Source organism: Neopsephotus bourkii, unplaced genomic scaffold, assembly GCF_033783945.1.
Source record: "Neopsephotus bourkii isolate Nb327-2 ecotype Australia unplaced genomic scaffold, CSIRO-AGI_Nbou_v1 NB_1763, whole genome shotgun sequence".
Lineage (NCBI taxonomy): Eukaryota > Metazoa > Chordata > Aves > Psittaciformes > Psittacidae > Neopsephotus > Neopsephotus bourkii.
Window position 1 is genome coordinate 952,661 of NW_026902237.1, and position 14,217 is coordinate 966,877.

General features: G+C 45.3%; 1 long non-coding RNA gene across 2 annotated transcripts in view; it reads left to right on the forward strand.

The window, feature by feature from the left end:
• LOC133225546 (uncharacterized) overlaps positions 1–14,217 on the forward strand; it is an 82,658-nt gene that overhangs the window by 22,948 nt on the left and 45,493 nt on the right. The window contains exon 1 of one of the 2 annotated variants that reach the window (XR_009729186.1): positions 9,330–9,545. The exons of the other annotated variant lie outside the window; for it this stretch is intronic. This is a non-coding gene — a long non-coding RNA (uncharacterized LOC133225546). Of the gene's footprint in view, positions 1–9,329; positions 9,546–14,217 lie in introns of those variants that run through there. 2 annotated transcript variants of the gene reach the window in all.

Genomic DNA, 14,217 nt, shown 5'->3' on the forward strand with positions numbered 1-14,217 from the left:
AGGGAAGACATCGCAGCAGTACATGCTATGAGGTAGCAATGATCTCTTCCTTCATGCTTGGATAGTAATTGACTTAGAGGGACCTGGCTCTAAGTGTAGCCCCTGGATGCCCTGGGAGTGCATATATTCCATGTTCCACTCTAGAGAACAAAACCTTTTAAAAGTTCAGAAACAAAACTGAAAAGTAAAAATACTCTTTGCAGCATTTTCTCCCTGCCAAGTATGATAAAGTTGGAGTGGGAACAGGAAAAGTCTGGCCATGGAGGAATTGTAGCTAATAAAGTGATATAGATATGCATGTAGAAAGGTGAAACGTTCTCAGCTCCAATTCATCTAGGAGGTGCAGTAAACTCTGACACTTCCTAGTGCTTCAATCACATGCACAAGAACTTCAATTAAAGTCAATAAATATAGATGGAGAGAATCTCATTTACTCTCCTTGGCTTCGCAAGGGCCTGAACTGGAGTTCAGGGAGGCAGTCACCAAGCTAACATTTAAATGCATTGAGACAAAAATGGTCTCACTCTGGGTGATTTTTAAAGAGAAATAGGCTCTATTGAAGAAAACTTGGTAAAGCACAAAGTTCAGAATTGGTCTTTGCTGTGGGAGCAAAAGAGACATTCTGAAGGGTGATTCAGATCATGAACAGAAATTGGAGGGGTGCCCACTGTGACTGTCTGAGCTCAGCTTAGATGTAGATAAAGAAGGGAAGTTAATTTTTAACTTTTACTAAGATTTTTTCACATTAAAAGATGTTTTGCAGTTCCCTGTGATTTAGTGTAATGAGAAACAGGAATATATTTAATGATTTCACATTTGTCTCAAAATGTGTGAATCTGAGACTTGTGTGTTGACTGTTTGTCACTGGATTTATGTCTGACTCATCCACGCTTTCCACTGCTTCCCTGAGAATTGCTGTTTGCTTCCAAATAAATTCATATTAATACTGGCTCTCCACACACTAAAGCAGGGGGAAAAATCAGGCAGATTCTCTTCATCCTGGAAGATACCCTATGCCGATGGTATCCATTTCACCCGTGCCCCTGTAGCTGACATCTCCTGTGGGCTCAAGGGGAATATCACTGCCTAGTGCCTCCGCAAGCCGCTCCCTCAGTTCCTCAGTGCCTGGGTCAGTGGGGAATTTCCTTTCCAAGGGACATGTCAGACTCTGCTGTCTTATGGGTAATATGCATCTTCTTCCTTGAAATTACATTTTCCTTTTAACCTGGACTCATGAATTTGATTCATTTCCACCATGCACGTATATCTTGAGATGGAAAAGAAATCTTTAAATGGCTTGAAGCTGCCGCTGAGTGTAAGGTAACTAGAGCTGACAGTGGGCTTGCAACACACAGAGCTGTAAATCATTTAAATGTATTGCACATAATTTCCTGGTGCCTGCTCTCCTTGGGAGCAGAGGCCCACTGGGATGAATGTCATGTCAGTGTGTAAGCTCCTGGGTCTGATGCTCCTTTCATTTGCAAGGGAAATGGGGGTCACTTCTGCCAAGATGAGGGGAATGGTATGGGCTGCCACAGGGACACCACCCATCCGACTTCACTATGGCCTTTCCTTCTTGCATCTTCAGGGATCTTGTACTTCCTCCATTTACAGAATGCCCAGTGCTTTATTTCAGGTGGGCAGGATGGGTGGGAGCTCTCTCTCTCTTCAACTGCTGCTTCTAAAATGGGCAAACTCATGGGGAAAGGGTCTCTGAGTGATTGAGGGCACTGTGTTTCCATATCTCCCCGGTAACTTGAGACGAAGCCTCCCAAGCAGGAGTGAAAAGCTATGTATTTCACTATAGAACTGTCTGGAAGAGATTTTTATTGTGTCGGTTCTGTTAATAATTAAGTAAAATCTCCGTGCCATTGCTAGCACATGCAGATCAGCTTTTGATGGTTTAAAACACAAAGCAAGCAGACCCCACAGGGTAAGAACACACAATAGCCTCAGAAAATCTCAAAGCAGTCATTTTTTCAGGTTATCTGTCTGTGCAATCATTGCAGGTTCTGCTAAACCACCACCTGGAGCAGTGGTGAAGCAGCCATTACCACACCTGGTAGACCCCTCGCATTGCAGGCATTTAATCCTGCTGGGCTTTTCTGTAGATCCAGTCCCATCTGGACCAAAAGCTGCCAGCTGATGTGGATACCTTTGTGAAGATAGCTTTTGTTTTGGTTTCCTGTAACCCGGGCATGTTATACAATTACGATATGTATTTATTTCTGCCCTCGCTACTTCCTCTTGAAATCATGCAAGCTGTTTAAATCTCCCTGGCATTTTCATGCAAGGGTGGATTCTGGGGTGGGGGGCGTGTAGCAGCTATGAAATTTCCTACTGCTGATTTGCCCTGGGGAATGGGGGACCAACACACCAGCACCATCTGCACGTCTCGGGAAGCTTAAGAGCTTGCACCCTGAAAGTCAGCTAAGTGGGATCCAGTGCCCCAAAGGCTGGGCTGGGGGATCTCAAACAGGAAGCTAATTATCTCTGTCCTCTTGAGTTAATGCTTGAGAGCAATTGCGACAGGTTTCTGTCCTTTGGGAGCTGTGCATGGGAACAGATGGGGCACGTGAGCCAGCAAACAGCAGAAACACCTATCCCGGGTCAGTGCTTGCTCTTTGTATCTGTACCAAAAGCCCGATTCTTCGGCAAACACTCATTTCACAAAACAGTGCAAACATTGCATTAGGAAATGCAGGAAACAAGCCAACACAACAGCAATCTGGATATAAGTCTTGCACCTGCTGTGAAGTGACCCTGCCCGGCACGGGGTGATGTGAGGTGCTGTCAGGGGTGAGAGGCAAGGGCGAGCAGGCAGGCATCTCTCATGCTTCACCTCCTTGGTGGTGAACTTGCATCAGAAGTGGCCTGCAGGAGAAAATTGTCCATTCCTGTCTGCTAGCTGGCCCTACCCTCTGGATCTGAAATATACCCTAATGAAGGAAAATCATCTCATCACAAGATTGCTGATCGTTTCTGTATGAGATCCCAGCTTTTGTAGTGCTGAAGCTGCTGAGGAAATCAAAGTGTAGCTTGTTTATGCCAACTCCCTGCAAAACAAATTACCTCTGTGGAAAAATCTTCCAAATCTGGGCTCTTAAAGGTAGGATCCAAAATCCCTTCACAGGTAACGGAGCACCCATGACCCAGGGCAGCTGAACCTGATGCACCCGCAGTGTGGCTGGGTCACGGACAGTCCCTGCGTGGGGAGTAGAGCGTGGTTTGGCATGGAGTAAGCAGAGAAGTGGTCAGTCAAGGTGCTTCCCTCCAAGTCCTGTAGCCCTAGATGCTCTGGACATGAAACTAGCAGTGCTTGATGGGCTCCCTCAAAGCCACCGCTATTTCCTCTCATGGTTGGGTAGGTGAAAATAAGAAGACTGCTGGTGTTGGATTATTTTTCTCCTCTGAAGTGTCTGTGCTGATGAGTCTCTAATTTTTCTGGGGGGCATGCCAGTGGATTTGCAGCATAAATAATCCAGGGGGATGTGTAGCACTGAGGTCAGGCCACATCCATGACACATCACTTTGTATCTTCTTTGCTCTGGTCTGTTCTTCTTCTCCTGGAAATTCAGCTGCTGCCCTCACAGTTTGTCGTAACATTATGCAGGACAAATAGACACAACTAAATGATACCTTAGGGGCAAAAAAGAAAAGAAAATATCCTAACTAGCTCAGAGAAGCAGCTTGGCAAACGATGCAGTTATGACTTTCCTTGGCAGCATGTGGTTGGTCTGGACAACCAGAGAGCCCTTCTCTGCCCATGTTTCCAGTGCCAGGCAGGGCATTGCTCCTGGTACCAGGACACAGTAGATGGGTGTGCTGGAAAGCCGCCTGATGTTTGGAGAGTGTGGAGGTGATTCAGGTGTGAGTCAGTTCTTCCTTCTTTCTCAGACCTTTTGCATGAATAAAGCAAGTTTCTGTCTCAGCATCCTCACAAGTGAAAGGGCTGGGGAGGGTACAGGGCAAAGAGAAGGGAGCAAAAAAGCCAGGTTTGGGATGGGGCTGAGGGCAGGAAGACAATCCTCCTCCCTGCTTAAGTCCTCTTCAGGAAGTTCCCCATGATGTCCTAAGGTCCCTGCCATGATTGCTGCTGCACCGTTTTCTGCTGACTTGGCAGAGTCTTTTCTGTACTTTTGTGAAGCCACATTTGGAGAGCAGGGATCTGCTTCCTGATCCAGCAGGATGCTGCATTTTATGATCAGGGAGGTGAACCACTGGCACAGGTTGCCCAGAGAGGTGGTAGATGCCCCATCCCTGGAGATATTCAAGTATTGTTTCTTTAAGAAGCCCTGCAAAACAGAGAGGAGGAAGGAGCTGGAGCGCTGCCTGGCAGATGTGCTGTTGGGAGCTTGAGCTGCTGCTGGAGGGTCTTGAAGGAGCTCTAGGACACATCAGAGTCCTATCATGATGTGAGGGGAAAAGCAATTGATTGAGCAATGATGAGCAGACTTAAAAAAGTAGACAAAGGTTTTGATCCCAGGACCACAAGACAGAAAACATGGATGTGGGGATCACAGGAGAAATTATTATCTTGAAATGGATAATATGGCATGAAATAGTCCCATGAAATCCCAGTCCCAACCTCCCCAGTCTTGAGGTTGGTTTAATAACTCATATGATTCTATGAATAATCATAGCTTAGCTGTAAGCTAGGAGGAGGGCTCTTTCTTTGCACTGTGGGTTGTTCCAAAGGACTTTAGAAATCAGCTATGATATATTTTCAGGCTTATCTGGTCTATAAAGAGTTTTAAAATGTTTGAAAATTGTCCCATAGGAAGGATTTGAGAAGAACACTTGTCTTGCCTTAAGGAAGAATTTCAGTATCGTTAAAACCTTGGAGGCTAAGAAGTTCATCCACTTTCAAACTTCTCCTTGATAAAAATAGAATCCTCGTTATGCAAACTTGGGCCACAACAGGAGAAGTAGATCCCAAACTTGCAAGTGGTTTTAGGTTTTTTTCTCCCTTTTTTTTTTTTTTTTAGCTCTTTTTAGAATTTTTTAATTGTGCTGGTGAATTCTGACATACAGGTACAACTTCACTATGATGGGCCAAATACATTCAATATCACATGTAATAAACCAGTATATAAAAGATACTGTCTTGATATTCTCCTTTTTTGGGGGGTGCTATTTGATGTTCCGGTGCATTTGGGGTATATCTGTGTCTCCTTTCAGCAACTTTACTTTGTTTTAACTTTCTTAATACGCAGATAGGAGATTTCTGTTTCAGCTGAAAGCAAAGATCCTTTCACAGGACCAAGTTATTCTGCTGTTTGTGACAATACAGACCAGAAAACTCTTTCTTATAATATTTTTCATAAAAACATGTGGGTTTTTTTGTTTTAAAAAAGAATGCTTTACAATTCTGTGAAATCCCAAGGATGAGAGTTAAAGCAAACATACTTAAAAGCAAATAGGAAAAATAAGCGAAGAGATCAAAGGAAGGCTGAAATGTGCATAAACACACATCTCCAGGAGTGGTGCTTTAGCTGGCATACCACGTACCACAGAGCTTTCAGTAAAAGCCTGAGATCTGGCTGTGGGGCTGCTAACAGATTAACAAATGCAAAAACGTGTTTTCAAACATAGATAATTTGACCTTTAGTTGAAATTCAGCAAAAGAGGAAAACTGTGAACCTGGCCATTCAGGTCATGGGCTGGAAAGAGGATAATCATCCTGCTTGACGAATTTCCCACTGCTAGGGGTCTAGTTGCTTTTCTTCTCATGACAGAGGGACACCTCCTCAGGTGTCCCAAACCCTCTGCATGTGTCTGTACAACTGCAGTGGGTTGTTACCTCCTTGCTGGAGTTCTACACGTCACAGGAAGGAAGCATTTAAACCTCTACCCACTGTAGGGGCAGCTCTTTGAATGGATAACAGTATAGGTGCTGGGTTGCCAGTGTTACATGAGGGAGGGAGGGCTGGGACCCCCAGGGAACTTTGCAGGAGTTTCCCAGGAAGGCTGCGTGTGCTACCGACAGGTTCTTGAGTTTTCTTCATTAGCTGCATTTTTGATCAAGCTGGGTTTAACCAGATTAACGGTGACTTCAAATCCAGCGAGCAACAACTGGGGAAAGAACAGCAACAAAAAGGCAACAATGCCCTTTATTACATACTGATAACAGACAAAGCTTTGCCACTCACCTACAAGTAAGTGAAGCCGATGTGGTGTCAGCAGTGGTGTTACAAATGGTGAAGTGCTTCAGTTCTGGGACAAAGCCTATTGCGGAAGCTGGCAATGTAGTGAAGCACAGCAGTGTGACAGCCAACTTCCCTGCTCCCACAGTACCTCCTGGCAAGTAAAGGCCAGGGTGGGTTATGTGCCCTGGATGAGAGGGCTGGAGCTCAGAACAAGTGGCTTTTATTCCTGCTTCTCTGTTTAATGTGCTTTTTATTCCTGGACCATGTCAACAAGCTTCTTTCTTCACTTTCCAATCACCAGGCTTTACTGCATGGAGTGTTGCGATACTTAAAGTAGCCTGACAAAGTGGCTGAAATATGTTATCTATGTGTAAAGTGCTAATTTTTTTCAAGCATAATAAAAGTGGCTGGGGAAACTGGGTACCTGAAGCATTGGGAAATGATTACAAAGGTAATGATGGCCATATGGAGAGCCAAATAGGAGTAAACCCTTCTTTATTACCATTGGGAGTGCAGATGTGATGATTCCGGGAGCAGGGCTATGGGTGTTTCCAGAGATTCTCATTAGAAGTAAATGCTTTTATGGTGAAGCAAAATTTCAGGCAGAAGCAAAGAAAAGCCCCAAAAGTAAATTTCCATACCTCTGATGAATATGAAGAAGGCTGAAGTGTGCCCATGTGCAGAAGAAGCAGAAACCTGAGTACTATTTAGGTCAGGCTTTATGTCCACTGAAGCCAGAGGTTATTCCCAGAGATTACAGAGCTAACAGCACAGATCCTGATGTAAAATTGAACTTTACCTTTTACGCATTTTTTTTGGCACCTGTGCTAGGTACTGGCCATTTCCTAACATCATAGTTATACACAATAGTATTTTTCCTTGGAATGGAATAGAAATCTGGAGATCATTTCCACTAAATATAGTTTTCCACTAAATATTTTTCCTGAGAATTTTCAGTTATTAATGTGCATTTAATCCCCTTCCAATGTGATTGAACATGAAAATGCAAATGCCTAAATAACTAATTATATCATTGGAATCTAGTTCTTATTTTCCCCTTGTTTTCCAATTATTTTAGGGACATTTTCCCCAAAGCAGATTTCTGTTATTTTGGCATTCCCTGCCAGCCCTATCCACCCTTCCAGATGTATCTGCACGCGAAGGAGTGTTCTGGCCCTTCGATGTGCACTGACCAAGAGCCTATCTCCAAAACATAATATTTCTCCTGTGAATGAGTCACTGGATAGCGAGTTCAGTGGTGTTTATTTTCCTGCCCTGCATAATAAGGGATGACGTGTACTGCGGATCTCAAAGCCTCTAATGCAATTTAAACCTGCTTGTAACAAAGAACAGAGAATAATATCAAACTCTGTTTCGGTGCACTAAAGGGAGAAGGTGCCATCTGTTCTTTATATTGCTGTTAATGAATATGCAGAGAAGACAGACCCACTTGCCACCCAAGCGGTGGGGCAGCTGGTGAAGCAGGAGCAGCAGGAAGAGACATCCCCAAAGGGACTTCCTTTCAGCGTGGCAACCACCAGTGCATCAGGTACAGACACGCCCCCAGGAAGGGGACCCTGAGTTAGGATCTGTGAGTGCCTCAACCTCAGGAGCAGCTTTAAAGTGGGAAGGGGTGGGGGGATCCCATATATGTAGCCAGAGTCTCCCAGAAGGAACCAAAATGCCACAAGCATGAAGAGCATCTGGAGCAACCTCAGCTCCTCCAAGCACCATGCACAAGCACTATGCACAAGCAATTGGTGCCAGAAAAGGAGCTCCTTGCATTCTCAGTCATTTGTATTTAACTCAGATTAGCTGTGAAAATGCATGGCAGAAGCTTCATCATGGTGTGTGTTACGTCAACAGGAAACAAAGGAGGTGTATGTATGTCTTGTTGCATGTGGAGGCAAGGGAGGAACAGCTGGCAAGTCATCTCAAGCTGCAGGAATACCTTTATGGTTTTACGAGTAAAGTCTGTGATAAGATCGTGTTCTAAGGAGGGTTTGGGTTGAGGCCTTCTGGGAGAGATTAAAGGTAGGCACAGAATTAATGCATGGCAAAGAATGAAAGCTTGTCAAGAAAGAGAGGTAAATTACGGAAGGAGGAGGAGGACAGTGTCTTGACAGAAGGAACAAAGTGAAAAATCAAGATACTGCAGGTGAAGGCTTTACACAAGGGGTCATGTGAAGTTCAAAGTCAGACTCTAGCAAAAAATGGCCTGTAAAGAGGCATGACCTGTGACAGCCAGCGTAAACTAACCCCCAGGAGGTCAGTGTGCAAAATACCATAACTGCATTGCTGTGCAGCAGAATTTGTAACAATCAGTGAACTATGCATAGCCTGGACAGAGAGAAAGATGCTCCTACCTCAAGCAAATCCTGCAGAGAAACAAAGCCAGTGCAGGCTGTCAGGACTGAACCAGCCATCTGAAGGAAGAGGAGCATCCGTGGATCCCCACAGAAGAATGGTGTGGATGAACTGTAGTGGGTAAAAGATCCAATTTCCAGCAAGTGCAGATGGAAATGCTATTTGAGTTACAATGCTGTCATGACTCTGGTCCCACCAAAAGGATGCATTTGTGCTGAGCCTCAGCAATGAAGGAGGGATCAGAGGGATGCCCTCCAGGAGACATGGATCTTCTGACTCCAAGGAAGAGGTCAGACAACTCATACAGTGGGGCTTTGCAGGGCCTCTTGGTACACAGTGCTGATCATCAGGAGTTCAGAACATGAAGCACAGTCCTTGGTTCTGGAGGTTTTCTGAACCATTTTCTCTGTGCATATCAAACCTTGGGCTCTGGCTTCAGGAAGAGGATCATCCCACAGAATGACTGTGCAGTGTGTTCAATCTGTAATTGTACCTCCAAATAAAATGGAAGAGGGCCAATGATCTCTGAGCAGACCACTGTCATTCCTCATAGACCTGTACTTTCGCAGGGTGCCTTCATGGCAGCACTCTCTGCCTCCCAGGCAGCTGCATTGTTCTCACTGGCCTGGTGCAAGCAGTTTCCAATGATCAGAACATAAGGACAGTTTTCTCCTCAATACCAGCTTTTTTTCTTTTCCAGACTGTTTACTAAAATGCTTGCTCTAAATATATGTGTCCCTCCTTAATTTATTGATCCACTGGAGAAAACTGCATCATGTCTAAACGGTAAGGCAATCTAAGGAGGTGGGGTGATCAAATAAATGATAATGAGAATGTCAGAGAGGCAGTCCAGATCCCCCACCCTCTTCAGATGTACACCACAAGAACCAAGCAGAAGCAGGAAGTGAGTGTTGAAAGCCCATGTGATGCTCTTGAAGGAATGGTCAGAGGGATTTCCTCTAGGGAACAAAGATCCTCTGGATCCAAGGAAGCACCTGCAGCAGCTCTTCCCTGTTCTGCTGGACACAGGTAGAACTTCTTATCACAACAGTGTTCCCAGCCTTTTTGGTGACTAACACCAGTGGACTCAGTGGCGCATGTTGGGTTTTTAATAGGCTTTTCCCATCTACCCTTGGTCATCACTGCATGTTGGTTGACAATGAAAAGCTGATGGTCTCTGGACAGTGGAGGACCAATGCAGCAAGGAACCAGGTCATTGTTGGTGTGGTAGGCCTGAGTCTGAGTATGCAAGCTGGGGGAGCACAGGTGAGAATTCAGGTGAGTGTCCCATGCCTCTGTGCAGCCCATGCTTCACCTGGAGGTGCATGCAAAAGGGAAGGGATTTCCACTGGTACTTTGGTACACATGGGAAATGCCAACTTTCCTCCCAGCTCTCCTGTTGCCAAGGCCGTGGTCTTCATGTGTTGTCAGGGCCACATCCCTCTTTTACTTGAGGCTTTGTCCATAGACTGCTCTGTAGCACATTACAGACGATCCATACCTAAGGTACCATGTTTTTCCAAACACAGAGGAAAACGTGGTCTCCGCTCTCTGCTCCTCAGGCACCCCAAACCATCACATTGTGATTAGGACACTCAGAATCGCAGGATGGGAGCTAAATGCTAAGATTGTCAATGGAATTGCTAATGAGGACCTGAAGATGACATGGTGAATGATAGCAGATCAGTAATTGCTTTTCCCCTGTAGTGGCTGAGCAATTAGAAATGGAAGAAGAAAATCAGGGTGAAATCTGAGAGCTGTGCTGTTTAGAGTACCTGCTTCTGTTTATTTTTAACCCTCTCTTTTATCCTGCTAATCCCTTCTTCGATGTTTTCTCTCCCTCAGTCTGTGCAGTGCTGCATTATGTTTGCAATGCCCTGTCATTCACATCATGTCTGCAAGCTGCCTTCTTCAGACATGAGCCTATTTAGACAAGTTGTCAGGCTGAATGGGAAAAATCTTAAATCAATGTATTTCAGCATGCAATCATAGATAAGCTAATTTACCTGCTCCCGGTTCAGCCTGACAGTTTAAATTGAGGTCTTTCAGGCATGGTGCCTCCAAAAGCCTCCTGATTAACAGAGCCATTTTTATTAGTAGGGTGACAATGCAATTGTTTTATGGTAATTGTTATCATTTGGACCTGTGTATATGCAAATGGGGGAGATTAAAGTAAAGAAAATATAAAGATGATGAATATGCAGCACACAGGCAAGATGGCAGAGGGATAGACATGTCTGCCATATTGATGTTCCCTGGCGTGGCTGGGGAAGAGCTGGCTGCCACTCCAGGAGCAGGAAATTCCCAGTCCATGGTGGCAGCCAGCAGGACATCCCCCTGCAGGTATGAAACTGCATCTGCTCTCAGTCCCATGACCTGTGCCCTGCCACTGATCAAGGTGGCTGCCTCTCTGACAAAGGGCTTTGGGGATGGAAAGCACATAAACAGGCAAAAAGGATGAAACAGTAGCAGTCACATAAGCTCAAGCGAGACTTCTAGAGATGGGCACACTCGTCCTAAAGGTACAACCTTTTTTAGGGTGGATTTAAATGTATTTCAGCTGTTCTTTTGCTGGCTTTCCTGCTCATTACTTCCTGTCACATTTATTTCTCTTGTTTTGGTGTTTGATTTGTTTTATAAAGTGAAGTTTGGATTGAATACATTGCCTGTCCAGGCATGGAGCTTTCTAGTCCTCATTGACAGGAAACCACACAGCAAGAGTACCCCACTGGTAAATCTAAACCCTCACATTTGAAGCACTACCTCTATAAATAAAAGATACTCCAGTCTCTACCCCTTCAGCTCTGCTGATCCTGAAATCGAAAGCAAAACCCCGGTGGCAAGGTCTGGGCCCTCAGTGTCACGGCTTTCTCGCTGAAACCACCAGGAGGTCAGGAGTGTGCAGATGCTCACTGAGCATGGATCTGCCCACTAGGAGCTGGACTGAGATCAGCAACTCACTTCAGATAAAGCACCGAGCGTGAGATCATACCCCTTTCTTTCCTTTTTACATTACATTACAGAGGCTTACAGGAAGGGGAGCAGGACAGCAAATTTTGTCTCTATTATAAACATGTCAGGCTTTTTCTGCTCTGTAATATATTTTGGTGTCTGCCTGGGAAAGCAGGTCTGGCTGTTCTCTGCAGCTACAGCTGCAGCCCCTCTTTTGCACCACCTGCTGTAAATGAGGAGGCCAGTGTAACCCCCCCATTCTTAATGTGCCATGGTCCTCAGCTATTTATGCGTGCCTTGCAAGCCTCAGCTACTCATTCTCACCGCATCCCTGAGCTGCCAGTAGCTGCTGTTTGCCTGCTCCATCTCTTTCAGAAGAGCTGCTGGAGTACAGACTGACTGCCTTGCCCAAGGCCCCGAAGAACGGTGATGGCAGCAGGAAATGGGGCATAGCAAGGGTCATGCCTGAAATCGTTATGCATCTGCAGATGGGACTGCGTTGCTTTTGCAAAGGATCACAGCTGATTTCACAAGTTTGCTGGCACTTGTGCCTAAGCAGGTGGGGTATGCAGTGATGTATCAAAGATTCTATCCTCCACCACGTATTAAACATCTGCTCAGGAATCTGGTCCTGTCCTGGAGGTCGGGAGGGATCACAGGGAGCGTGAACTGTGCTGGTCTTGGCTGGGGTAGAGTTAATTCTCTTCACAGAAGCTGCTATGAGGCCATGTTTTGGGTTTGTGCTGGAAACAGCACTGATAACACAGGGACGCTTTCATCACTGCTGAGCAGTACTTACACAGAGCCAAAGCCTTTTCTGCTCCTCACAGCACCCCACCAGCGAGCAGGTTGGGGGTACGCAAGGAGCTGGGAGAGGACACAGCTGGGACAGCTGACCCCAACTGACCAAGAGATACCTCATACCATATGGCATCATGCTCAACATATAAAGGGTGAGAAGAAAAAAAGGAAGGGGGCAAGTTTAAAGTGATGGCATCTGTCTTCACAAGTAATTCTTACACATGATAGAGCCCTGCTTCCCTGGAGATGGCCTGCCCATGGGAAGTAGTGAATGAATTCCTGTTTTTCTTGCGTGTGGCTTTTGCTTTACCTGTTCAAGTGGCTTTATCTCAGCCCACGAGTTTTCTCACTTTTACTCTTCCAACTGTTTTCCCATCCCCACTCTGGGGGAGCGAATAAGCAGCTCCATGGGACTGAGCTGCCCACCATTAAACCATGATGTGCACATGTTGCTTAGAAGTTTAGTTACTTCAGCTGCCAAAGATAGGAGACAGTACTTTCATAGCAGAGGTTTGTCATGAGTGGGAAGAGCTGAACAGACTGAAGGCACATTTCTCTCTCCTTTTCTGTCCTGTTTCTTTCTTCTTCTCCTCTGTTTCCAAAGTATATTACAATTTTTTCCTTATGAGGCTCTGTTATTCTGTGCTATTGCCATTTCATTCACCATAACAGAGCACTTGTTTGGTTTGGCATTTTGTTCAGCTACTGTGCGCATCGTAGACTCAACTATGGACTCAATCAAGGTCTCTTACCACTCCCCTCCCTCACACTCCAGCTGGCAGTACAGAGATTGAAAAACTCAAAGGGTCTCCACCAAGCAGAAAGGATGATAAAAGTGCTTTGTCACTGGGGCTTACCTCTGGTTCTCTTACATTTACCATGATACAGAACCTTCCTTGCAGCCTCTTACCCCATATCAGCTGAAATGTGGTGACTTGTTGCAGTCACAGTGAAGCAGTGACTCCCTTGCTGCACCATGCACTGGAGGATTGCTTCACTGTCTCCTACCACCTGAGGCAATCTGCTCCTGTGTGCTAGGCAGTACCATCTGTGGGAAAAACCTATCCCAAACCTCTCGCTGCTCACACAGTTGATTCATTTGATGTCTCTCCTCTAAATTAATCTGCCAAATCACATCTTCATTCTGCAGTTTCACCACTTCTACTACTTTCTGTAGCATTTCCCTGAGAACCTGACACGATAAAGCCAGAGATATATTCCAAAATGCTCTTCTCTTTGAGGAGCATTGGCCAAGCATCTTGCATAAGATACTTTCATTCATGAAGTGTGTATACCTGAAGACATGTTTCCAAGGTGTCCCTTCCTCATATCAGTGGCAGGCATCAGCGATGGCAGTCCTGTTCAACTCCATCCCAGCAAGGGGCTGACAGCAGCTCACAATCCAGAAAGACTGAGCTTTTAAAAGCTGAAAGGCAAATTGAAGGAATAAAATCCTACCATTTCAGCTGGAAAATCTGTTCAGCTGGAGCTGGGCTGCAGAAAAGGCTGGCTATTTCATTTTACATGAGACAACAGCAAGTAATCTGATGATTTTCTATGACTAATACAGTAGGTCATATTTGACTGGTTGGTGGAGAGATGAGAGGTTTCATACTCTATTACCAAATCCCTGAGCCATCTGGTTCCTGATGACTTCTTTCAAAACAAAGGGAATAAACCTTCTCAATTGTGCAATGCATTCTGACATCCTCTTTTAGATAGAAGATGCCCATTGCTTCACATCAGCAAATGAGATCAATGCACCAATTACAATTTCCATGCACCCCTTTCAGGTATTTCTGATCATGCACTTAATGGCAAATATATCCTTCTTCTTGCTCAATCTGGTATTGCCCATCACTGAGAACCAGAGGGTGGCAAAATAGAGGTCAGTGCCTATTGCCACAGTGAGCGTTTGTTTCCAGCAGGATGGTGGGGCATGATGGCA